Below are 23,925 nucleotides of genomic sequence, written 5' to 3' on the forward strand. Positions count from 1 at the left end.
AAGGCTAAGAAAAAGCCTCTCAGGCCACAGACCCATGAATTTTCAGCAAAAAAAATAATGACAAAATAAGACTATTCTCTTGCAAAGGAAAAAAAAAAAGGCCTTTTTGTATGTCAAACGATAGATGTATTTGGTAAAGATGTACAAACAGAAAGGCACCTGATGGGGTTTTTTCCCCTCTCCCCTCCACAGCCCCCCCCCCTTTTTTTTCTGGTTCCCATTTAAAATGCTGTATAAATAAACGCTGTCCTGGATGGTGCTTCCCCAGCTGGTGTAGCAGAGTCTCCCCTTGTCCTGCAGGAGCAGCTTTCCTCATCAGCCCTTGCAAGACCAAATCCACCCCTTCCTACCTCCCCAAACACAGCGGCATGTTACCCACCCCGCACCTTGCCCGCATCCCTGTGCCCCGCTGCCGGCGCGGCAGCATCCTGCGGGGGTCTGCAGGTTGCCTGTGCCAGCCCTGCCATGCGGATGGGGGACCAGGAAACCTGTCCCTCGGCATGAAGCCCGCATCAGCCCAAACTCTCCCGACCCCCTGTTGCTAGCCTTGCCTCTCCGGCCCATTTCTCTCTGTACGTGCGAGTCCCGCGCCCTGCGGACGGCTGGTAATTAAAAAACCTTGGAGGGGGATATTATTGAGTTAACAGTAGTTATTTGTCAGGCTGCTGGAGGGGGGTGGGGGGGGGAAGAGTGATCTATCCCCAGGGAAAGCTGCACTGACGAGGGGTGGGGGGGAGCAGGGGGGAGGAGGAAGTGGGGGCGAGATTGGCAGGTGACTGCCAGCTCCGACGAGATGACAGCGGCAGCAGCTCCGCCAGTCCCACTTGAACACTGCACTGCAGGTACTGGGTTAATGGGTGGGAAGTGGTGAAGAAGAATATCAGGGTGGGTGGCTGGAGGGGAGGGTGTTGGCGTGGGGGAGTTGATTTCTGCTAAACGCCAAGATAGAGATGACACTCTCTGTATACCTGTAATCATTAGACTTTTCATTCCCAAGAATATTTTCCTTCATGTAATTTTTTAAAATGCAGAGAAAGCTTTCCCCAAACCTGACAGTATTCTACCTACAATCACTTCCCGCTTGCCAATATTACCGTGCTCTACAAAACCGGTCTGAAATGCTGTACTATTTTTGACCATTTCTTTAGGATATTTGTAGTGAAATTTTAATTTTTAAGGTGCTAGGAATAGGCTCCTCAGTCCCACATCATCTCCATGTAGCAAGGCCTTTTTACTGAACGTGAGACTGCATTACAATCTAAACCTCACAATTTTCTTGTTTGATGATACTGACTATCCAACTAGAAAATTCATGTATCCTCCTTTTGCAGGACTGGCAGGTTAGACCTAGACTGAAGTCCTGATTGACATCTGCAGACAGCATTCTTGCTCATGCTCCCTCTCTCTCCTCTGTGCTCACGCTCTCTCTCTTTTTTTTTTTTTTCCTCTTTTCCCTTTCGGAGGGCAAAACATCTGTCTGCAAAGGGCTGAGGACACGCGCTGCACAGGGAGATAAAAGCAAAGAGCCCTCATCCCATGTAAGAGTTCATAGATCTGTAACTCAGGGGGCTGGCGACAGGGTTTGGCAAGGGTTGAAATCCTTCTGTCTTTCTCCCTTCTCATATGTTTGAGTTCGAAAAACAAAAACAACCGGGGTTATCTCAGATGTGCAATAGTGAGGATTTAGATGTCAGCTTCGCTATCAGCTTCATTCTTTGTGTACAAAGAGAGAAAGAGGATCACGGATTTGCACCTAAGCGACACAGAGCGATGCCTCAGTTTATCACAGCGAAGGAAGGCCGTGCTTCTCCCCTGCCAATACAGCAGAGTTAAGCCCCAAGGGCCTTGGGCAGGCGGCGCCTGGGTTGGAGTCCTGTCCTCCCCCTCCCTGCAGCGGGAGCCAAGTTTAAGGAATCGGCTGAGAGTTCGAGGCACATGTAGACCTGTGTGATCTGTAGCAAACAGAGGAAGGTCAAAAAAATGTCTCTGTTGTAATGCAGGTCTCCCTCCCGCTACCACCAGCCCCCTGTAAAGTGTTTAGCCATAAAAATGTTGCCTTTTCTCTTCAACCTGTCATGAGCGTGGGGAGGGCCACCACATACGCCTGTGCACCCGTGTCATTACAGGTTTTAGTCCTAGGTAAGATGTTCCGAGCTGTGAAAACAGCTCGTGGACTGGTCGCGTCCAAATTAACCTGCGTACTAGTGCGCTTATCAGAAACGCCTGCAACAAAAGGGGCAAACTCCCTTTTATTTTCCAGCGCTGACATAGGCATGCTGATTTATATTACACTGAGATACATATTTTGACTGCTTGACAAAGAAAATCATACCCACGACAGCTTCTTGTCATGCAAGTAATCCTACTAAATGGAAGCATGACCAGCGCCATCCGTTTTGAGGTTTCTTCTGCGTGGAGGTTTCCAGCGTCCTGGTGTGGCTGGTTTCAGGGAACAGTGTTTTAACCTGGCGGCTGCCTGCAGTCTTCGCTGAACAGCACTAGGAGCTTTGGGCATTTAGCAGCTTTGAAAATTACATCATAGGCATCTTAAATGGTACTTTTCAAGTGCGCATTGGTTTTAAAGCTTAGCAGCCGGCCTTTTGGCCATATATATAGATCACACACACACTGAACTGCTTACTAGGAACGGCAGTTACTTGAATTCAAAGAAAAATACATGTTTCTCTCCTGCTTTCTTCCTCCCCTTTTTTGTTTTCCATGGGGAATGAGGCTCCCAGGGATGCACCTTCTGGTCCTTGACGTGCAGCGAGACCTTGAGCTGGACCGTGAACCTACTGGGCTGTCGGATTTGCTGGGGGTAGAAGGGGCTGGCCGTGTAAAGCGCTACCTGCTCTTCAGGTGCCGCTACGTTTTCACTGTTACTAGCCTGTGGCAGCAAGAGTTGAGATGCCTGCAGCCTTGCGCGGGGGTAGAAGGGGCTGGGGGAAGACACCAGCAGGAGACACAAACGAAACCCCTAGTTCAGAGCTCACAATTAATAGGACTGAAATTTTGGGCAAGTGGCAGGGTAGCTGGAGCGGGTAACACAAAGCCAGCATTGGGAGCTCATTTTAATTTCAACCATCTTGTGCGTGTGTAGTTGGCTGTCTTTGTTTAAAGAACTTGGCCTTCAGGTAGATTTTATTTGGATGGCTTGCTTATCCAAAGAACATTAATGACTTTCCTTGAGGAGTTCCAGCCAGTACCTTTGCACCCCGGTTCTCCTCTAGCCCTGTTTTCTCTTTTCCATAATCTCCCAGTGCCCGGCAGCAAGCCTTTAGGGTACATGCGCAAGCAAAAGGAGCTTGAGTTGGGGAATTAATATTCCTGGAACATAACACCAGCAGCATGCACACGCTGAGGAGAATATTAGAGCTATTAGCGGTGGGAGTTTGGAGTGCATGCAATATCTAGATGGAGAATTCAGTGTGATTAATCTGCCTCTAAGCAGCAGCCTCTGGGCTCTGGGAATTCTGTGGCACGTTTGAAATCAGAACTTTTTTTAATTACCTTTCCGCATCAACAAAACAATCGCAGTTGTGTGAAAATAAGCCCATTCAGTCCCTGCCCTATCTCTTTTTTTTTTTTTTTTTTTTTTTCCTTCTTTCTTTTTCTCCTTTTTGGATGAGACGCGCTGCCGAAGCCCTGACTATTTGTGGTCCCAGCAGCTCTGACAGCACTTTGCACAAGTGCAGAGGGACTTAGCCTGGGAGCCTTGGCCGGCCTCCAAGTCAGGTAATTGCATCGTGGGCCAAGCTGGAGCAAGCCCATGCTAGTCGGTGTGTGCATGTTAGATTCCTTCCTCTTCCCCCCCAGTTCTTTATTCCACTTCCCAACAAACGCCCGTGCCTCCATCTCTTCTTCCCCCTTCACCTCCTCGCCTTGCTGGCATCCTGGCGCGCTGGCAGCCATGTTGCCTCCCCGACACAGGCGGGTTGAGGGAGGTTCCCCGAGAGAGGAGGAGTGGGATAAATGTGCAGCTTTCCCTCATGCAGTCAGAAGGGTGGGAAAAAAAATAATTAAAAATGATCAAAGGAGATTCACTCCGTATAAAAACGGTAGCAAAGTTGTGGCCAAACAACGAGCAAGACTTGGTGAAGGATACAAGATAGGATGGGGACCTGCCAGCTCGCAATTCATACCTTTTCCCTCCCTCTCACAAGTGGAGGCAGAAGGAGAGTTTATTCCTTCCATTGCAGCCTGTTTTATTGCTATACTGGCACAGAGAAGCCGTAAAACGACAGGGGAAATCTCCCCTGGTGCCGTGGCTGTGCCAGGGCTGAGGCGATGATGCCCTGAGGCGCTGGGATTCAGAGTCAGTGCAGGAACAGAGGCTTCAGCCATGGTGGAGCTCCCGCCTGGAAGAGCATCTTCTGGCCGCCTGGGTTTTACATTGGAAGCACATAGAGCTCCTGGGGTACAAAAATTGCCAACTACCGCCTCTCGCCCCTGCCCGCTGCCAGGCTTCCAGCGCCGCCGTGCAGGCTGCTAGCCCTCCAGGGCACCGCAGGCACTGGTGGGGTGCTCCCGCCGTCCAGCAGCGGCAAGCTGGGAATGTACCTGCCAGCCGGTTCGTGGCAGGGATCTGGATCGTTTCCTCCACACTTCTCGCTCGCTCCACATACAGATTTCCCTCCTGCTGCACTGGCAGGTTGCGGGAAGGGCAGGCTGAGATGGCAGTGCTGTTTTCTCCTCCCTTCCAGGTCGGCGCGGCGGTGGGGAATGCTTTGCAGGTCTCGGCGAGGGCAGGGATGGAGGCTGGAGAGAGGAGTGGACACACTGTGAGGAGCACAAGCTGTCGCCCCTTTGGCTCTGCAGTTCAAATAACTTTATAACATTGTCCGCAATTAGCGCTGTTTAATTTTTTTTTAATTTTTTTTTTATTTCACTTGGCTGTGGCTGTGCCCTTGGCTTATCCCTCTGAATTCTTGGCCTTCAGGCATGATTAGCACAGTGCAAGTGTTTGAGCTGCCTTGCTTCAAAAGGAGAAAAAAAAATTTCCATTTTAAACACAAATAACAGATTTTATATTTTTTTTTGCTTATTTACCAACATGTTTGAGGTTGTGTTAAATTTTGAGAAATTGATTTAAAAAAAAAAATAAAATCCTCCTGCTGAATAACCAAAAAAACCCCCAAACTTTACACCCTTCCAGGTCACATTAAGCCACTAGCTACTTAGTAACCCTTTTTTTTTTTTTTCTTTTAGGATTTGTTTCAGAAATGACCTCAGAAGTCTGTATCATCAGCTTTTGCTCCTGGAGCAATATCCAGGCATTGCCTTGTTTTGGGAGTACATCAAAGCCTCCTGGCATTTCTTTCCTCTATGGCGGCCTCCCTGCCCCTCCCCAGGGCGCCTAAAACCTAAAAATACACTAGGGAACCAAAAACCTCGCTCTTTAACCCTATTGCCTTGCTTAGGCCTCACGCACAACTCTGTCACCTTAAGCCTGACCTTTGATACCTCTTTTATTCCAATTGTAGTTTAGACGTGATTTCAGGTCCTTGGGTGGGGACACCCCAAGTGCACGCTGATTAGCATTACCTCAGCCCGGCCCCTGGCTCCCAGACCTCTGCCACCGAGCTTCGGTCACACCGTGTGGCCCTGGCTTGCTCGGTGGCTCTCGGCGCCAGCCTTCCCAGCACATCCCAGGTGGGACCCACAGCATCCGCTTCTTTCATCCCGCAATCCCCCTCCATCGTCCCCCCCAGACCCTCTCCCACACCCCTCGGTTTTCACCCCAGCACCTCATCCTGCTCCGGCCCCAGCGTGGCCGGTGGCTCTGTCCCAAAAGGGCTGGGGGAGCCTGGGCTGGCGGCTGCTGTCTGTCCTGCCCAGACCACTTTTGAAAGGTATTTCCATCATGGTCACAAACTTTATTTGCGAGGGAGGGGGGGGAAAGCCACAAAAAAACACAACAAGAAAAGAGAGTATGTTTTATACCAAAAAAAAAAAAAAAGCCATTTTCTTGGCCAGCCATTTCCTGAGTTCCCTTTGTTACTACTGCAGATATGTGTTTGAATAAGAGCCTTTTCCCCTCCCCTCTCCTATTCCTCCCTGTTCTACCCTGCAGTGAAGTCACAATCCGGCGTTTGTGGGCTCTGTGTGATGTCAGAGACTCAGCCTTGTGACTTCACCGGCGGGCTCAGGCAGAAGGTGCAGACGGGGCTGAGAGCAGAGGGAAAAAAAAAAAAAAAAGCCCCCTCCTCTTCTCTTCCCTTCCCCCCCCCCCAACCCCCACCCCCACCCCCCCTCCACCCTCTCGGTTTATAAAACCAGTAGCTGAGATAAATCGGAAGGGGGTGGGGAGAAGCAGCAGGGAAAGCTGAGAAAGATGCCAGAAAGGTACAGTAAAATGGGCTTTCTCTCTCCCCTCTCTCCCTCTCCCGGAAAGTTGAGAGTGGAAAATTGCCCTGCAGAGGCCAGCTCTCGCCGACCACGCGTGCGGCGGCGGTGGCCGCCGTGTGTCTGCGGCGCCCTGTGCGTGTCACCCGCCCCAGCGACGCCGCCGTGCCCGCCCGGGCTGCCCGCGGGTGGGGGCGGGGGGGCTGCGTGGGTGGGTGGATGCGGAGCAGGGCCGGGTGGGGGGGGAAGGGGAAGGAGGGCGGCGTGGCGGCGGGGGGGGGCGGCCGGAGCCCGGCGTGGAGCCGCTCGCCTTGTCCCTTTTCAAAGGCCCCAGCTGTTGGCTGCGCGCTGCAGTCTGGCTCCTGCTCCCGCTCCGACATAAATGGGTTATGGGGTTTATGCATGTGCGTGTGGGGGGCTGTTTTCTCCCCCCTCCCTTCCCCCCGCATCCCTCGTTGACGATGGCTTTATTTTATTTATTTATTTTTTTTTTAAATTTTGTTTTGGATGCGTTTTTATTTTTTTTTTCTTGGCTCTGCAGGTTCAGAGGAGCACGGGGGTGGATGGGGTGGGGGCCTGCCGTTCCACCCTGGTGGGTGGGTACATCAGGAGGGAGAAGGGCAGGGCCTCGGGGTCACATTCTCAAGGGCTGAGAGATACGATTCCTTCTTTAATATCTCCATCTTTTTTGGGGGGGGGTTGGTTGGTGTTGTGTTGTGTTGTGGTGGTGTTTTTTTAACTGACAACCGCACAATAGCGATGTGGGTGCACCAGCAAAGAGCAACCTCAAAAAAAAAAAAAACACAACATAAAAAGGGAAAGAAAAAGAAAAAAAAAAAAGGGGAGGAGGAAAAGTGGGGGTTAGCTTGCCCCTCCCTTCGTCTTCAGCAATTTTTTTTTTTTCCTGTGTCCAATTTACTGTTCACTTGAGATTTTGGACAAAGACGGGGGCAGTGGGTGGGCTGCTTTGAGTTTTGTGATATAATATGACTGGAGTGAGAGAGTAAAGCGCAGACAATTAAGGATCAGCGCGAGGGCTTTGCTCATTCAGTCTGTTGAGGAAGCCGTCATTTTGTGTTAGTGTGTGTGTCTGGAGGAGGAAGGATAGTGGAGAGTGACAGTGGAAGGATGCCTAACGTTGTGGTGTATTTGTACTTGCTAAACGCCTGCTCCAGGAAAGGGGGGCTTCGAAAGAAAGGGATGAGGGAAAGGGAGTCCTTCTGAATTTGTCCCTGCGGTGAAGCCACTTTGGCTGGACTCCCACTGCTTGGGAACATGATGTTTTGTTACCTCCTCGGAAGGGGAAGGCTGAGGAAAGAAAAGTGTGTGCAGGTGTCAGGCAGGCTCCTTGCTGCCACCGCTCTGCCTACACGCCTCGCCCCGGTGACCGATGGCTTCTCCGCTGCTCTGGTTCACGAAGCTCCTGGGCAAAGCACGGCATCCCGACCAGCTGCAGCCCCAAGCTCCTCTCCGCTTCCGGGTCACTTGGGTCCCGCCGCTGCACTTCACTCCTAACGACCCAGAGCGCATCCTGCTTTTGTAGTTATTTATTTCTTTATTTCAACTACTGGACCCTGGCTGTCCTCTGCCAGTTCGTTTCAAGGCTGATGAATAGCACCCCCTGCAGTTACAGAGCTGATCTTTTGTAGCACAGATGTATAATTAATCGTGCGGCACCTTTGCAGTCTGAACGGGCAAGTGGATTCTTGGAAGACACCCATGTACTGCCGCTTGCTTCTCCGACCCCCAACTCCACAGCCCTCAGGGAGGGGACCTGCTGGCCACAGCTTGAGAGCCTCTGTCCTACCGTACTGTCCAGAGCGATCCGAAACAGGATTTGAATCTGGGTCTTTGGTGTAAAAGCCAAAAACACCACAAAAAAACCCAAACCCAAAGCACTGCTGCACAGCAGCATTCCTCTCCTCTGCCCTGCTCCGACATGAAAGGACTTTTGGGGTTATTTGCATCTCTGCTCCTTCACGGTGGTGATGTTTAGGGATTATTTTTTTCCCCTTCTTTATTCTCTCAGAGGAGAAGTAAGGATTTGTTAGTTTGTAAAGCACTTTGAAGATAAAAATCATTGTCTGCGCTGGGTGCTGTCTGTTGGCTTGTCTGAGTCACGACCCCCGCTTGGCTGGGAAGTGAAGCCTGGAATTGCTCCGCAGCCCCCTCAGAGGATTAAGTCAAATCACCCCATGGGTGGGTCCTCCTTCGGATGTCTGGCCCCAGGGAGGGCAGAAGTGGGGGTGACCAGGTGGGACTGGACACTGCGTGTGAGGCTGGGAGGTGGGGGGTGATGAGCAAAACACACCCTGCGAAACTGAGGGTAGCGGTTGTCAGGGATGTGATTTAGCTAAGATTAGATACAGAAGAGATTTTAAGCCTCATCATCTTGTCTGGGTACAGCAGCATTGTCCCTTATGGAGTTTTCCTCAGTTCTTTTTCTACACCTGCTTTTAAATGACTTCTGAAAGAGCAGGAAATAGTGTCCTTTGATTTCTCTTCAGCTGGGGACATCCGTCGCCCAGGACTGTAACCATAGGTGTTCGGGGAGGGGGGAGTTGCGCATCACTTCAGCCCCATGCTAGGATATGAAAGGATTAAATCTCTTCCCTGAGCAAAGTGGAAGGTCCCCAGGTGTCTTCTCTCAGGCTCAGAGATTGCAGTGGGAGAAGGAGGCAGGATCCAGCTGGGTAAGAGACCTCATCAAGAGGATAAAAGCATTTAGGGTAAAGGACAGTCTGTCTCCCTGAGTAGGGGAAGTAATCAGTGAGGATGTGCAAGGGTCTCTCAAAAAGCCCTAGGCAGGCAATGCTTATATCAGAGAATTTCCTGGCAGTGGTGATGGGGAATGAGCTGAAAGCGTTAATTGTTTCCCCCCTTTCTGTTAAGATAGATATTCCCTTTCTTGTAACCACCACGGCTTTTTTCTTCTTCTTTTTTTTTTTTTTTTTTTAAACTTCTCTTCAATCTCAATGAAGAGTACTGTTAAGGAAACCCCCTACTTACCACCTAAGGCTAGCTGCTGACTTACTGTTTCTTGAGATGAGATAACGCTAGCTGATTATAAATAGGGTGACTACCCTTTTTCATCAATAAGTAAGCCGACACCTTGATCTTCAGCCCGTGGAATGAATCACGCTGTAAGGGTTTGAAGCATTGCTGATTTCGGAGAAGAGTAGTCATCTCTTCTCTCGCCCCGCACTCCCTGCTGTGGAAAGGCTTGGCCGTGATGGGGGGATCCCTGGGCTGTGGGCAGGTACCCCAGGGAACGTGAAATTTCACCCGTGGTGAAATGCTTTCTTTCCACCAGCGTAAGCAGCAACTCTTCATTAGACCTGGGTTCAGCCAGGGTTATAAAGCAACCACCTTGAGGACTGCAGTCCCGCCAAATGCTTTGCTCCTCATGAAAGTGTTTGTGTTGGAATAGCTTGTTTTTTTTATTTGTGGATTTGGGCTATTTCTAAAACCAGGGGAGACTCATTGAGTTGGTAGGTTGATGTGAATTGTGCTTGCTGAGGCTTCTGTTCTTGCTTCTGTGCTCGCTAATGATGTCCTAAGAAGTGCCCACCTTATTTTCAGAGCCCTGATAGAACTGACGGCATTCTGTTTAGGTCTAATTACTCAGAGCACATTTACAGAAAAAGTTAAAGGGGGGCCTTCAGTCCTAATCACCTCTCAGGACAAATGTGAGTGCCAGAAGGATTCCCAGCTGCAGAAGATAATCTCTTCAAGAGGGATGATGAAAACCCCGATATATAAGCAGAGGTTTTGTTAGTTTGAACCTGAACTTCAGTAGGCAACTGGAAGAGTTGAATCCTGAAATAGAAACAAGCTACTTAAGATTTTACTGCGTGCCTTGGGCTCTCTAAAGATAGGTCTGTCCCATCTTTACAAAATTAAGTACTGATTTTCTTAACGCAGGACAGTTATCTCTATTACCTGATAGCTTTTAAGGCATTGTTATCACTTGGGTTAGGTGACTTGAATGAAAATACGCTTCTTTTCCCCAAACGTGTCAGTAGTGCTCATAAATAGTTGAATATGTTGTGTTTCAAGTTGTAAGTTCTGTGTGTTCTCGTGTGCCCTACGCTGAATTGGATTTGAGCGCGACTTTACAGTAATGCAGGGCACTAAAATAAGACATTAATGTCTTTTGAAATGTAGAATTAGAGGGTTTGAGCATTGAATGTACTTTTATGAGTCTCGAGATACAAAGTAATTAAAGTGGTTGTGTTTGAAGTAGTTTTTTTTTTCCTCATGTTTTCTTAGCAATAGGAGATATATAAGTAAACGGTGGTGTAACTTTAAAAATATTTTTGATAAACCAGTCTCGCCGATGAATCAGAACCAGAGAACATCACTATAGGTGACAGAAAAAGCAGAATTTAGTTTCTGTGACAAGAAGTTAATGAGATTTCATGCAACGTGTATCTTCAGTGGACCCTTAGATTAGTACTACCCAATATAAATACAGCCTTTTTACCAGATGAATGTAGAAGACCTCTTAGTTTTGGTCCAGTCTGATGCCCTCAGCTTTTGCCTCTTGCTGCTGCGAGCCCTTCTCATGTGCTCTTTCATGTGCCTGAATTCTGGAGCGCGGTAGCAGCAAGGTGACTGGAAGAACTAACGCTCTTCCTTCAGGGACCTTTTTTTTCCCCCTACTGTTGGAACAGCTGAGATTCAAACCAGCTATTGCATGCATCAGGGAGGAAACCAACAGGGAGCAAAGTAAGAATCAAAATCTTAGTTGCCTCTAAAATTTGGGACTATATGTCATGGGGATTTAAGCTTGTTAAGCCTGGAAATTCCCACTTCCCTGTAGGCACAAAAAAACCAAACACAAAACCACCCAGCAAATGAAACCTCTGTAAAAGGCCAGCAGAAGTAAGAGGAAAAAAAAATTCCTTTCTGTAAAACGTGTTCAGGCAAGGCAGAGTTGGTTTTATATAAGACCATTTAAAAAGGTGAGTTCTCCTAATATTTGAATTTCTCCTTTTATTTAGATATGTTTAGCAATTCAGATAATGAAGATTTATTGATGGCCTTTTCTGCCTTGTTGGAGACAGTCTTGCTAGAGAATCATATTTGTGTGGCTTTCTGTTTTAATTTCCACCTGTATTACTTTGGACATCTGCATGGAAATGCAATCCACTTTTCCTCAAAAGTCCAGCTTCTGTTGTTTCTTGCTTTTTTTACTGGACTCAAATTCTTTTGTCTGCAGCGTCACAATCCCTTTCACAGCAACTAATTCTGATTCTGCCAGAAGCAGCTTTTTGGCAGGAGGCAAAAGGAATAAGCAGAAGCAGCTGAGCAGGTCTTAAGGTACAAAGATCTTATTTTCATGAATCAGCTCCTTGTAACGGGAAAATGAGAGGACAGGAGTGTTGCAGTATTAAAAGATGGAGCAGAATTGTCTCCCATATAGGTGATTTAATTTTTCACCTGCTATGATTCATGCTACCTACCTTCAGCTGCTTTGTCATTTTCCTTCCTTTGAGATGCTCCAAAGTCTTGCAGTCCACTTGTTGCTCTGTTGCAGGATTTGGGCTGTAGGATTTAACACTAGGGCTTATGGAGAGGTTTCTTGTGTCTGGAGGAGAGATGCTTCTAAGCAATGCACCCATGACAGTCAGTATGTTGGGAATCGGTGCTCGTCCAAAACGCTTGCCAGCAAGCACACAGATCCGTTGGCTGTCTTAAGGGGAAAAGTTCAATATCGGTGAATTAATGAGAGGAGAGCCCTCCCTGTCTTTGCTGCAGTTCCTTGTGAGACGTCTGATACTGCTTCTCCCTTGTGCGAGGGTCAGATGTAACACTTTTTATCTGAAGTAAGCGTAAAAGAAATAGGAGGAAGGTATGGGAAATCCTGGGGCTAGGTAGGAAGAGGGGTAGGAAATGTTAATGAATGCAGCCATGCTGATGTCTTTCTTGGAGAAAGAGAAACAGGCTAGCTGTCCTTGCTTTACACTTGCTTAAAGATGTAGCTGTCCCACCGTGAATATAAGTTTCAGTCCCCGGTTGTGTGACCTGTAGGTGCCCGATCTTGCTGTCATCTTTTGTATTACCTATCTTCAAGCTAGTCTCTAATGCCCATTCCCATAGCATCTAAGTGCCTCAAGATGAAAGCTGTAAAAGTGCAGTGGCGAGCCTGTGCATGACATGAAATTGTGTAACAGGGGAAAGGATTAGGATAAGGGTAATACGTGGAGGGGACAGGTGCTGTGCCTGTGAGAAATCTGCGTGCCTCACTCTGCGGAGGCTTCAGCCTCCTGGTGCTGCTAGTTCAGTGCTTTTCATCAGCAATGAAACCTTTTGTAAAGAAGACAAAATCTCTCAGAGGACCCCACCAGCTGCATTCAGAAATCATCTTTCCTCTCACAAACACTGGGGCGCTCGGAATCTTTCCAGCGTACGTTACCTGCAAATTTGTTCTTGATCCCCGAAGCTGCATCACTTGCTGTTCTCCCCCCTTCTAGGCAGAGGGAGCTCAGAGATGTGTGGAGATGAGAGGTGGTTGAGGTCAGGAATGGTGTCATCCTTCCGTTTCCCCCCCCCACCCCCAAGCTGATAATGTATGATTCTGGAGAGCTACACGAACTGAGTAATCACTGAATTACGGCTCGATCAGAAGCGGTGACCTCAAAGACAGAAGGAGACCCTCCATCTCCATTTGTCAGTCCTCTCGGGGTCAGAAGGACCTTTTTTCTCCATGATCCGTTGGAGAGGGGAAAGAGATGTTCAAGGTAAGCCTTACATTAAGGCGTAACAGGGGGGAAAACATGTTTGCTTTTGCCATTGCAGCGTTCACGTGCAGTAGAAGAGTCAGCATTGCTTGCATGTGTGCTGTGACAGCAGCACTAGTAGGACCAATGGCACTAACTCCGAAGGCTAGCCAGGGGGCTTTATTTTGCCCAGAATCTCCAGTCCATTGTAGAGGGGGGTTCCAAGTCTTGAGGCCTTTTTCCTGCCTGTCCCTGCTTTGTTTGTGCCTCTATCCTCGGAAACACTTTGATTAGGAGGTGGGGAGAGGATGTCTGAGAGGAAACCGGTAGGATTTGGAAGGTTTCTGTTGTGGTAGTACTGCAGTGGCTCTGTACAATTACGTCTGAGCTGACTTGCTTGCACTAAAAGCAGAGACTTCAGTTTTTCTTACGATTGTGGTATGGTGCATCTGCTCAATTTATAGCACTTACTCCATGATGATGGAATGTATTTGCTGGAGATTTACATGCAAACCTGTTTAGTTTGTTGCATTGATTTTGAAATTGATCCTTTAAGGGCTTATTTCGGTAAGTTACCATTTTTGCCCTTAAATCCCTGGGTTTTTTCTTCTTTTCAGAATCGAAGGGTGATTTGTATATAAGTTGCTTTAAGAGTGTATAGATACTACTGATGACTTTACCCTGAACTAGAATTGCTTGCGTGGGTGTTAGATTCCTGCCCTGATCATGTGTTTGCAGGATCAGAGCCTCAGGAGCACGATGGGCTTACTTTCTTCATTAATCCTAACAATGTATTATTTATAACAAATGTTTTTTTGTGTAACTGATGGTGGTCAAGTAGTTGTCATGGAATGGTTGTCAGAAGGTTGAATTTCTTTCTTCTGGAAAGAAAGGGAAATGTTCAGTGGCAAAGAAAAACTCAGTGATGTGAACAAGGTGTACTAATGACAGTGGTTTTTCATCCAGAGTCTGCAGACAGCCAAAAATTAGTTTCTGAGAGAATTAAATTCTCCATTAAGCTCAGTGGGGTTGTACGTTAAAGCTTGATACATCACTTCAAAAGCTGCAAAGGATATGGCGTCTCTGCTCATGTGGTATTTAACTAATATAGTTTTGGTAACTTTGTTTTCATTCTGCACTTTTAATGACCCTGTATATTAACAGATGCCTACTGTAGTGCAGCAGCTGATGATAGTGTGGTATTTGCCAGTATTTCTAGCATGTGTTTTTTTAAAATTTCATTTCATCCTTTAAAATCAGCCATATAGCTTTTAGCTTTTAAATATTTTAAAAAGCACCTCCTCTTGAACTTCCCCTGTAACACCTATAAGTAGTCATTAGTGGAAATGGGAAATGCTGCCGTGCAGCAGACTAGAGATCCAGGTATTTAAGTATGCAAATTCACTTATTTTTGGTCCTTTGAGAAATGTTTGTCTCCTGAATGTTAGCTGTCCTTGTAGTTCTACAGTGCATTTTTCTATCTATGCTGCAACTTCATTTTGGACATTAAGTAAAAAATACCTCAAAATACCAAGTTTATATAGATAATCTATGTTCTCATATATTTGTATATACAAAGGGGTTTTACCTTAAGGTAAGTTTAACTTAAGGTAGAGCGCTCTGAGGACTCCTACCTTATAAATCTACATAAAGGATTGACCTCAATTGACATTTCACTTCAAAATCAGAAAAACAGATAATGGAAAATCAAATTATAAAAACCTTATCGAGTTCCCCCACCCCATTACAGCTTTTATCACAGTCCTGGATCCCCAGAGGGAATGCTGCTCTAACCAAGCTCTTAGCATGCCGTGGCAGTCAACAAGATTAAGGCTGTTTGTGACTACAGCAACCTCACTGTTTGTCATGGTGAATATGCTGTCGGAGCCTCTTCTTCAGGTGAAAGCAGCAATGACCTCCACCTCCCATAAGTGAAGCACCGTGCCTTAAACGCTGCATGCAAGTGGGCAACAAGTGCCTTAAACGCTGCATGCAAGTGGGCAATAAGTGCCGAGGGGAGCAGGGCGTATGGTACTGGCAGAGCACGCAGTAAGGCAACGCCTGCATGTTCTAGCTGCAATTCACAGGTAGCCGATGTGGAACACATGGCAGTAATCTCATCTGAAGGAGATAAGGTGTAGATCACAGCAGAAGGCTTGCCTCTGAAAGGAGCCGTCGCCTATCGAGTCCGAGGAGGAGCGGAGGAGCAGGCGAGTCCTTCCTGGGTGCTCCTGCTGCACGATTGCCTGGCTGGCAGCTGGCAAGTCCCAAACACCCGCGAATTGTTAACTTGAAAGACAAATGGTAGGAGCACATGTAATTGTTGTCTGCTCTGGTTGTTTTCCCCAGACTATTGCTATCCTTGCAGTCTTATCTAGATGGAATTTCAGCCAGTCTCTGAATTTTTTTTGACAGATAATGCGTAGTACAAGATGTGGTGGTTTGTATTTATTTTTCATAAAGAGCAAGTCACCTGTGGGGGAGCCATCAGTGAAGCTGTCAACTGGTGGTGCTTACAGCGCAGTCCTTCTGAGCGCAGTTTGTTGCTTTTTGGGATTATCTGTAGGCACGGGCCTTCCCTCGGCATAAAGCGTGCTGAGGATCTGGGGCACAAAGCTTGGGAAACGGGGCGGCTGTTGGAACTGTCGTATCTCCTCAGCAAAGTTCCCGGCAAAGCAAGTTTTAAAGGATGCTCGAGCTTTCTTTGCCCAGCGCTTGGAGCTTCCCAGGCCGCCAGCCCTCCTGCCTTCTCACGTGAGATGCTCCGAGCGGCAGATGGAGGAAGCCGCCGCGTCGCACAGAGCTTCCTTTGCTGGCCTGCAGGCCTCGGCGGAGGAGACCGTGGTCTGACAGGCGCCGTCACGAAAATTAAACCCCCCCCCCCAAAATTAGTGAATATTCTTTTAAAAAAAAACCAAACAACGACTACTTCTCCAACGCCGAAGTACGATTAGACACACTTAACTCCACAGTTAAAGGCTTTACGAGGTGCTCGGGAGGGCTGGCACTACTCTTTTCCAGTCGCCCAAGCACCACTGGACTTGTCGAGCCTCCATGTTGTTTTCCTGAGCTTCGGGGCCGGTTCGGGGTCCGCCCAGTCCCGGCGTGCGGCCAAGCCGCACGCCGGGACTGGGCGGACCCCGAACCGGCCGCTCTCCCTCAGGCGGCGGCGGCGCGCGGCCCCTTTAAGCGGGCGCGTGGTTGGGGGGGGGAGGTGGCTCCCTCGACGGGCGCGCGCACGCGCCTCCCGCCCCGCTCCCTCGCCCGGCCGGGACCCGCCGCCTCGCGCCGTTGCTGCTGGCGCGCGCGGCTCCCCCCCCTCCCGTCCCAACCTCCCCCCCCCCGCCCGCCGCCATTGGCTGGTGGGGGTCAGCTGACCCCGTGTTATTTCCTGTGTGTGTGTGTCTCTCTGTGTGTGTGTGTGTGTCTGAGGGAAGGATGGAGCCGGACGCCCCCGAGTCCCCCCCATTCCCCCGGCACGGTAGCCGGCCCGCAGCCTCCACCCGCCGCCCGCGCTGCTGAGCCGCCCCCCGCCCTCCGCCCGCACCTCCCGCGGTCGGCGGGCAGGCGGCGGGGGTGAGGGTGGGGAGGGAGGGTCCGCAGGTAAGGGGTACCCGCGCTCGGTCCGGGCCGGGGGGTGTGGGGGAGGCCTGGGGAGGGGAGGGCTCACCGTGGGGCCCGCCAGCGCCCCTCCCCCCCCCGCTCATCCCGGAGGAGGCCGAGGACCCCTCTGTGTTGCGGGAGGTTGTGTGGGGAGGAGCGGGGTGGGGGGTGTCTTATCCGTGAGCTGGAGGACGAGTGTTGGGTATGGGGAGGGGAGGGTTTGTGAAAGGGCTCTTGGGAAGTTCTCTTCTTAGCACGTTTCCACCCCCCCCCTTTTGTTTTTTCTTCAAAGAAAAAAAATCTTTGTATTTAAAGAGGCCCTCGTGCTCCGCGGTGAGGTGCCCACCTGTTTTCCCGCCCCAAAAGAACGGTCGGTTTGCAAGAACTGGGGAGTTTTTTGTGGGGATTGGCGCTTCCACTGAAGGGTCAAAGGATTAAAAATGTCGGAGAAGGTGGATGCACCCCGTGCACAAATTGCAGGCTGTGGACAGGCTGTGTTGTGATTGCTTGAGGTTCGCGGTGCTTTTCCCTTTCTGGAGGGTTAAACGTACCGTTGTTAATTTGCAGAGATAATCAGGATATAGCGTGTTTGGACTGCTGTGAGGATCAAGTTGTCTTTTGTTAGTGCTGCTTACTTTGCTGGAAGTTGTGTTTAGGGCTGCAGTTGGAAGTTATGTTTCCTTACCTTCAAGGAAGGAATAAGAGAGTTATGTAACCTAAGTGTTTTAACCTATGTATGAAAGCTGTCTAATGATACTAGGGCTCTGTTACTAAGTTGAAAATAGGAGCACGTTTGTACGTGAATCAACAAGTGATTGTCTCTGTGGGTAGGTCTGGCACCATCAGAATCCTTTATTTCCTGTGTGTACTGTCTTATCCATAACATTCCCCCCTTCACTAAAAGGGCAGGCAGTTTGATTAAATTGCAGCATTGTTGCCTGTACCATTCCATGTTTTTTTATGATCCTCCTTTGAAAACAAAAAGAAAGAGAGGTACCTGTGAGGGGATTGAGGATCAGTCATAGAGCTTTCTGTGTTTAGGTTAGCATTTTAGGAGCTATTTCATGTCTGTCACTTGTTGCCATCTGTTGATTCATCCATGGGTAATTCTTTGGAGTGCTTGATTTTTAGCATGCTTCTTGGATCAGTAAGTCTGCAGGTAGCAGTTGGCTCCTTTACCCAGTGTCTGTAGAATGGTAGAATGACTGGTTGATGGAGATGCAGCAAGCTCTGGCTTAGGTTTATAGCATATTGGCTGAACTCAATTCAAGAGCTGTGGGGGGTTTTTTTACCGATTTTTCTAGACTGCTTTTTTGTTAGGTAACTTTGTTTTTTGAAGTTTCATAGATGGGTACTGCATAGCATAACTAAGTCAGTTTGGTTAAGTGTATGTGGTAAATACTTCTTACTTAGTATTGTTACTTGCAAGTTTTTATTTGGCTGAAATGTTTTGGTCTTTTTCTTTTTTTTGTTAAATCTGAATAGGGTTCCATATTAGTTCCCTCCAACTTGAGTAGTTTGAAACTGTATTTTTTCGTCTGTTGTCTCTGCATTAGGTTCAGTTGGCATATAAAGCTGTGTTAGTGTGCTGCAGGAAGAATTACTATAAAAAAGGAAAGAGATATTTATTAGTTTAGTCATCCATATCTTAAACTTTGTTAATGTTATGAGGAGAGGAGAATAGTGTTTCCTCATTTCTGTAAATTGCTGGTACATAAAATGGATATTTTTGTGTTTTCTGGTTAAATTAGCAAGCAAACTACTGTGTTTTCTGAGTGGGAGCATGACAACACCTTTTATATAAAAATATGACTTGCTGCTGTGCATACTGAGGGAGTGACCTCAGACAAACTGATAGCTTCTGAGGCTTTGTATTAATAGACTTAAACATATAGGGGAGGTTTTTGGACCTTCTTTCAAGTTTGGTGTTCTTCAGACTCCTTAGACTTAAATCTGCTAACGTCCTTTCCAGTAGGATAGTATGTGTTTTGACACAATTTTGGGCTTTGATTTCTAAATCAGACTTCAGAGGCTTTGAGATTGATGAAACCTGCATTTTTGCTGAAATGTATACTTAATATGCCTTTGGAGCCTGGGGCAGGTTAAGCATGGTTCCCTATATGAAAGTACTAGGAGCAGCTTGATTGTGAGTGTCTTTAACACGAGGTCAGGAATTATGGGGGTTTTTGGGTCCTTTTTTCAGTTGCTAATGCTTCATAAAAAAGGCTTGAGGTGAATTTTTATTAAAGGAGTAAATCTGTTTCTATAATGCATAAATAAGATCTGAGGGTTATTCAAATGAAACAGAAAACTTGTGTGTTAGTTGTAAAGGAGACCTCTTTATTATCAGAAGTTTCCTTAACCTTCAACTGAAGAACTGGGGAGATATTAACCTCTTTTTTACTACATTTTGAAGGATACTTGGATTAAATTTAAAGGCTTAGATCAGGATAAGTAAAAACGTTCTTAATATGGTTCTGTCTGTGATTTGATGCATGTGTAAAGTCTGTAGGAAAAAAGAGTGAAATGTGTAGTGTTTGGGGTCCTCCCCCTTCCTGTTGTGGAAATGTGTGCAAAGTCATCCTTTTGGGCTCTTAGTACAATGTTAAAAAGAAAATTGCATACCCCCTTTCTCCCTTCCTTTTTAGGTCATGTTTAACTAAACCACCCATGAAGCACAGCAAAATGGCAATAATGCTGCTCTTAGAAGGGTCCCTTCATAGGAACTGTACCGCACAATCCCTGTTGCTATTCTACCAGCTTGGCAGGTTGCTATCTGGAATGAGGGCATAATATGTAATAAACTTGAATAATTTCATGCTGCTTGCTTGGTTTCCCTTTTAATTTGAGATAAGGGTATATTTAAGATTTTATAGCTGGCTTATGCATATCTTGCCTTTTGACACAGGGTATGCCAGATCTCCGTTTGGGTGGGGTAGCTTTTTAATTAAATATATTGTTTTTTTCATATACTGTTCAATTATATTCTGTACTTACGAAGGGTATTAGACTAATGTTTTTGGAACCTGAGTTCTTATAACTTTCAAAGATTCAGAAATATTTTTGGCAGTGCTGGCTTCTCAGGCTTCAATGTGTACTTTAGCTGTCTGTTTGAGAATTTGTGTTACTTAATCCTGCAATTGGCCTCTGAGACAGGAAAGATTATGTACAACAGTTTCTGAAGAGCCAACTAATGTGCTATTTGTTGGTAGGGACTGGATTGAGACCAACCAACTCTTTCCATTCAAGTGATTAATCTGTAGTCTGATAACAAAAGGTGTGTTTTTGCTGAGATCTCTCTCAAAAAAAATTTTAATTTCTGGTTTAGTTTAATTTTTGGACTTCCAAAATAAAGGTAGCCTTAACCACTTCTAATAGTGTTGATATGCTATGTAGATTTATGTAGATTTTAAACTTTTTTTAGAAAACTGTTTTGTACTAGTGATAGAGAACACAAACATAATGTAAGCAGAGGTTTATAGTTCTCTTAAAATCATACAGGAGAGGCTACTGTATTCTGGTAATGGCACCCTAATGTGCAACTCTGTTTCTATCAAACTCTCCTCTTATTTAAAAAAAAAAAAAAAAAAAGTGGTACTATTTATTCTTCTGACCTGGGTCCTCTCCCTTACAGTTCTTGAGTAACTGGAAAAATGGAAGATTCTGTCATACAGCAGTGTACAGCACTGCTAGTACATCTGTGTCACACTGGTGTCTAGCTACACCACTCCTTGATTTCTTAAGTTGAGCTTTTCCACTGCTTATCACTAAGCTAAGTATTGGTTTGTTTTGGGACACTTGGAAAAGCATGTTTTTCTTCTCTATGCATGTATGTGGGTTTCCTTTAATTTTAAAAAAGGAGAGGGGAGAAAAAAAACAAACCCAAAGACTCAAAAGTTGAGGCTGATGTGTAATCAAAAGTGGATTCTGTTTAGCCCTGTTGGAGGATAAGATCAGTTCAGGATGTTCTGGAGTCTGTGATATGTTGCATGTTTGCCTTTAAAGATAAAAAAATGTGAAAATTACATTTTACCAACTCTTGAACTTGTTTGTGCTGCATTTATGAACAACAGCACAAGCAGTCAAACATCCTGTTTTGACCTGTATACAACAAAGCATTCATGTTGCAGTAGAACTCCTGTTTTTTTCCTGAGTGTTGTCTAGTGATGCCTCAAGAACAGAGTTAAGAACTGGTAGAAGAAAGTACAAGCATCCTCTTGTTGGCTTGACCTGGTGACCGTGAATATGCATGTGCTTTTCCGAGTGCTCTTTGTGTTTCTTCTGTTTACCACAATGTTTATAACTGGTGATAATATTGGAGGAGTGGAAAAAGGGTTACCAGGTTCTTTGTCTGAAAGCCCTGGCTTGAGGCCCTTTGAGATTTGATCTGTTCTCCATTTGAGAAGCCCATTATTTCTTGCCTCCGTTGTGATGCAACAAATACAAAAAAGCTAGGAAAATTACCTTCCCCCCCACAATTCTTTGGGAGCATGCGGCATGTCTATGTTCATACCAATAACTGCATATGGAATCATTGTGTATTCTGTGCCGGAATATGATGATTTATTTTGGAGTATTTTACTAGTATGAACTCAGTCATCTAATTGCTAGTAAATTGCAAGTCATAAACAAGCTTCTGATGAGTTCTGATAAGAGCTCCGTACTTAGCTAGAAATTGTATGGGGAGCTACTATGCTAGAAGCTTTAACACAGTTTGTTGGAAGTATTGTTCATATCACTTTTCGTGTAAAAATACGTGCTGCAAACTCTGTCTTGGTAGTAGCTTTTAACTGAGATGGAGACTTGTATTAGCAGAGCTGACTATAGATGGCTTGTGTCCATGTACAACATTGCTAATGACTATGAAAAACATACCTAAAACTTATTAGCTGACAGAAAAATATGTGCTGTCACACCTGCCAGAACTTAAAGGAATAAACCGTTGTACACCATAATGAAATGTTGTTAATCAGCTTCCAATTCAGTATCTGTAGTTTGCTGTTACCTTTGATCAGATGCCTGGTACACTTGAATTTCCTTGGGATTTGATATGTCTGATGGTGTTTCCTAGGAGTAGAAGTTCTGGGATAGTGGGAACACTTTTTTTTTTTTTTTTTAAATTAACATAAATGGTTATCTGATAAATGTAGTGAATGCTGCATGATCAGCATTATATTATCTTCTGGAACGGTCCAGGAGGTTCCTGGAGAGTGTGGAAGATAACTTCCTGACACAGCTGGTGAGTGAGCCAACTAGGGAAGGTGGCTCGCTGGACCTGTTCGTGAACAGAGAAGGACTTGTGGGTGATGTTTGGAGGCTGTCTTGGGCACAGTGATCATGAAAGGATAGAGTTTTCAATTCTCGGAGAAGTAAGGAGAGGGGTCAGCTGAAGTCCGACCTTGAACTTCTGGAGGACAGACTTTGGCATGTTTAGGAGCCTGGTTGACAGAGTCCCTTTGGAGGCAGTCCTGAAGGGCAAAGGAGTCCAGGAACAATGGGCATTCTTCAAGAAGGAAATAGGCAAAAGGAGCAGGTCGTCTCCATGTGCCGAAAAGCAAGCTGGGAGGGAAGGAGACCAGCCTGGCTGAACAGGGAGCTTTGGCTGGAACTCAGGGAAAAAAAGGAGAGTTTATGACCTTTGGAAGAAGGGGCAGGCAACTTGGGAGGACTACAAGGATGTCGTGAGCTTATGCAGGGAGAAAATTAGAAGGGCCAAAGCCCAACTAGAACTTAATCTGGTTGCTGTCATAAAAGACAATAAAAAATGTTTCTGAAATACATTAACAACAAAAGGAGGGTTAAGGAGAATCTCCATCCCTTATTGGATGCGGGGGGGAAACATAGTGACAAAGGACGAGGAAAAGGCCGAGGTACTTAATGCCTTCTTTGCCTCAGTCTTTAATAGTAAGACCAGTTGTTCTGAGGGTACCCAGCCCACTGACCTGGAAGACGGGGAGCAGAATGAAGCCCCCATAATCCAAGGGGAAATGGTTAGTGACCTGTTACACCACTTAGATGCACATATGTCTGTTGGGCTGGATGGGATCCACCCAAGTGTACTGAGGGAGCTGGTGAAAGTGCTCACCAAGCCACTTTCCATTATTTATCAGCATTCCTGGATAACCGGGAGGTCCCCGTTGATTGGAGATTACCAAATGGGATGCCCATCTACAAGAAGGGCTGGAAGGGAGGGTCCAGGGAATAACAGGCCAGTCAGTCTGACCTCTGTGCCAGGTAAGGTTATGGAGCAGATCATCTTGAGTGCCATCATTTGACATGTACAGGACAGCCAGGTGATCAGGCCCAGTCAGCATGGGTTTATGAAAGGCAGGTCCTGCTTGACAAACCTGATCTCCTATGACAACGTGACCCGCTCAGTGGATGAGGGAAAGGCTGTGAATGTTGTCTACCTAGACTTTAGTAAAGCCTTTGACACTGTTTCCCACAGCATTTTCCTGGAGAAACTGGCTTCTCATGGCTGGGACAGGCATACTCTTCACTGGGTAAAATGGCTGGAGGGCCGGGCCCAAAGAGTGGTGGTGAATAGAGTTAAATCCAGTTGGTGTCTGGTCATAAGTGGTGTTCCCCAGGGCTCAGTATCGGGGCTGGTTCTCTTTAATATGTTTATCAATGATGTGGACAAGGGGATCAAGTGCACCCTCAGTAAGTTTGCAAGCACCCAAGTTGGGCGGGAGTATTGATCTGCTTGAGGGTAGAGTGACTCTACAGGGGGATGTGGACAGGCTGGACTGATGGGCTGAGGCAACTGTATGAGGTTCAACAAGGCCGAGTGCTGGGTCCTGCACTTGGGTCACAACAACCCCATGTAGCTACAGGCTTGGGGAAGAGTGGCTGGAAAGCTGAGCAGTGGTAAAGGACCTGGGGGTGTTGTTTGACAGCCGGCTGAATATGAGCCAGCATTGTGCGCAGGTGGCCGAGAAGGCCAGTAGCATCCTGGCCTGTATTAGAAATAGTGTGGCCAGCAGGACTAGGGAAGTGGTCGCCCCCCTGTACTCAGCACTGGTGAGGCCACATCTCGAATGCAGTGTTCAGTTTTGGGTCCCCCACTACAAGACAGACATTGGGGTGCTGGAGTGCATGCAAAGAGGAGCGACAAAGGTCTGTGAGGAGCAACTGAGGGACCTGGGGTTGTTTAGTCTGGAGAAAAGGAGGCTGAGGGGAGACCTTACTGCTCTCTACAACTACCTGGAAGGAGGTTGTAGACAGATTGGGGCTGGTCTCTTTTCCCAAG

The 23,925-nt window shown here is 46.9% G+C and overlaps 1 protein-coding gene across 10 annotated transcripts in view; it reads left to right on the forward strand.

Annotated features, from left to right (window-relative positions):
- Window positions 1-23,925, forward strand: part of TCF20 (transcription factor 20) — a 130,316-nt gene that overhangs the window by 50,112 nt on the left and 56,279 nt on the right. Inside the window, exon 1 of one of the 10 annotated variants that reach the window (XM_074577634.1) lies at window positions 750-842. The exons of 7 other annotated variants lie outside the window; for them this stretch is intronic. The gene's annotated coding sequence lies outside the window, so the exon portion shown is untranslated. Of the gene's footprint in view, window positions 1-749; window positions 843-2,388; window positions 3,736-16,444; window positions 16,674-23,925 lie in introns of those variants that run through there. 2 more of the 10 variants (XM_074577644.1, XM_074577612.1) reach the window with 2 other exon arrangements.

Source organism: Larus michahellis, chromosome 1 (assembly GCF_964199755.1).
Source record: "Larus michahellis chromosome 1, bLarMic1.1, whole genome shotgun sequence".
In the NCBI taxonomy this organism is placed as follows: Eukaryota; Metazoa; Chordata; class Aves; order Charadriiformes; family Laridae; genus Larus; species Larus michahellis.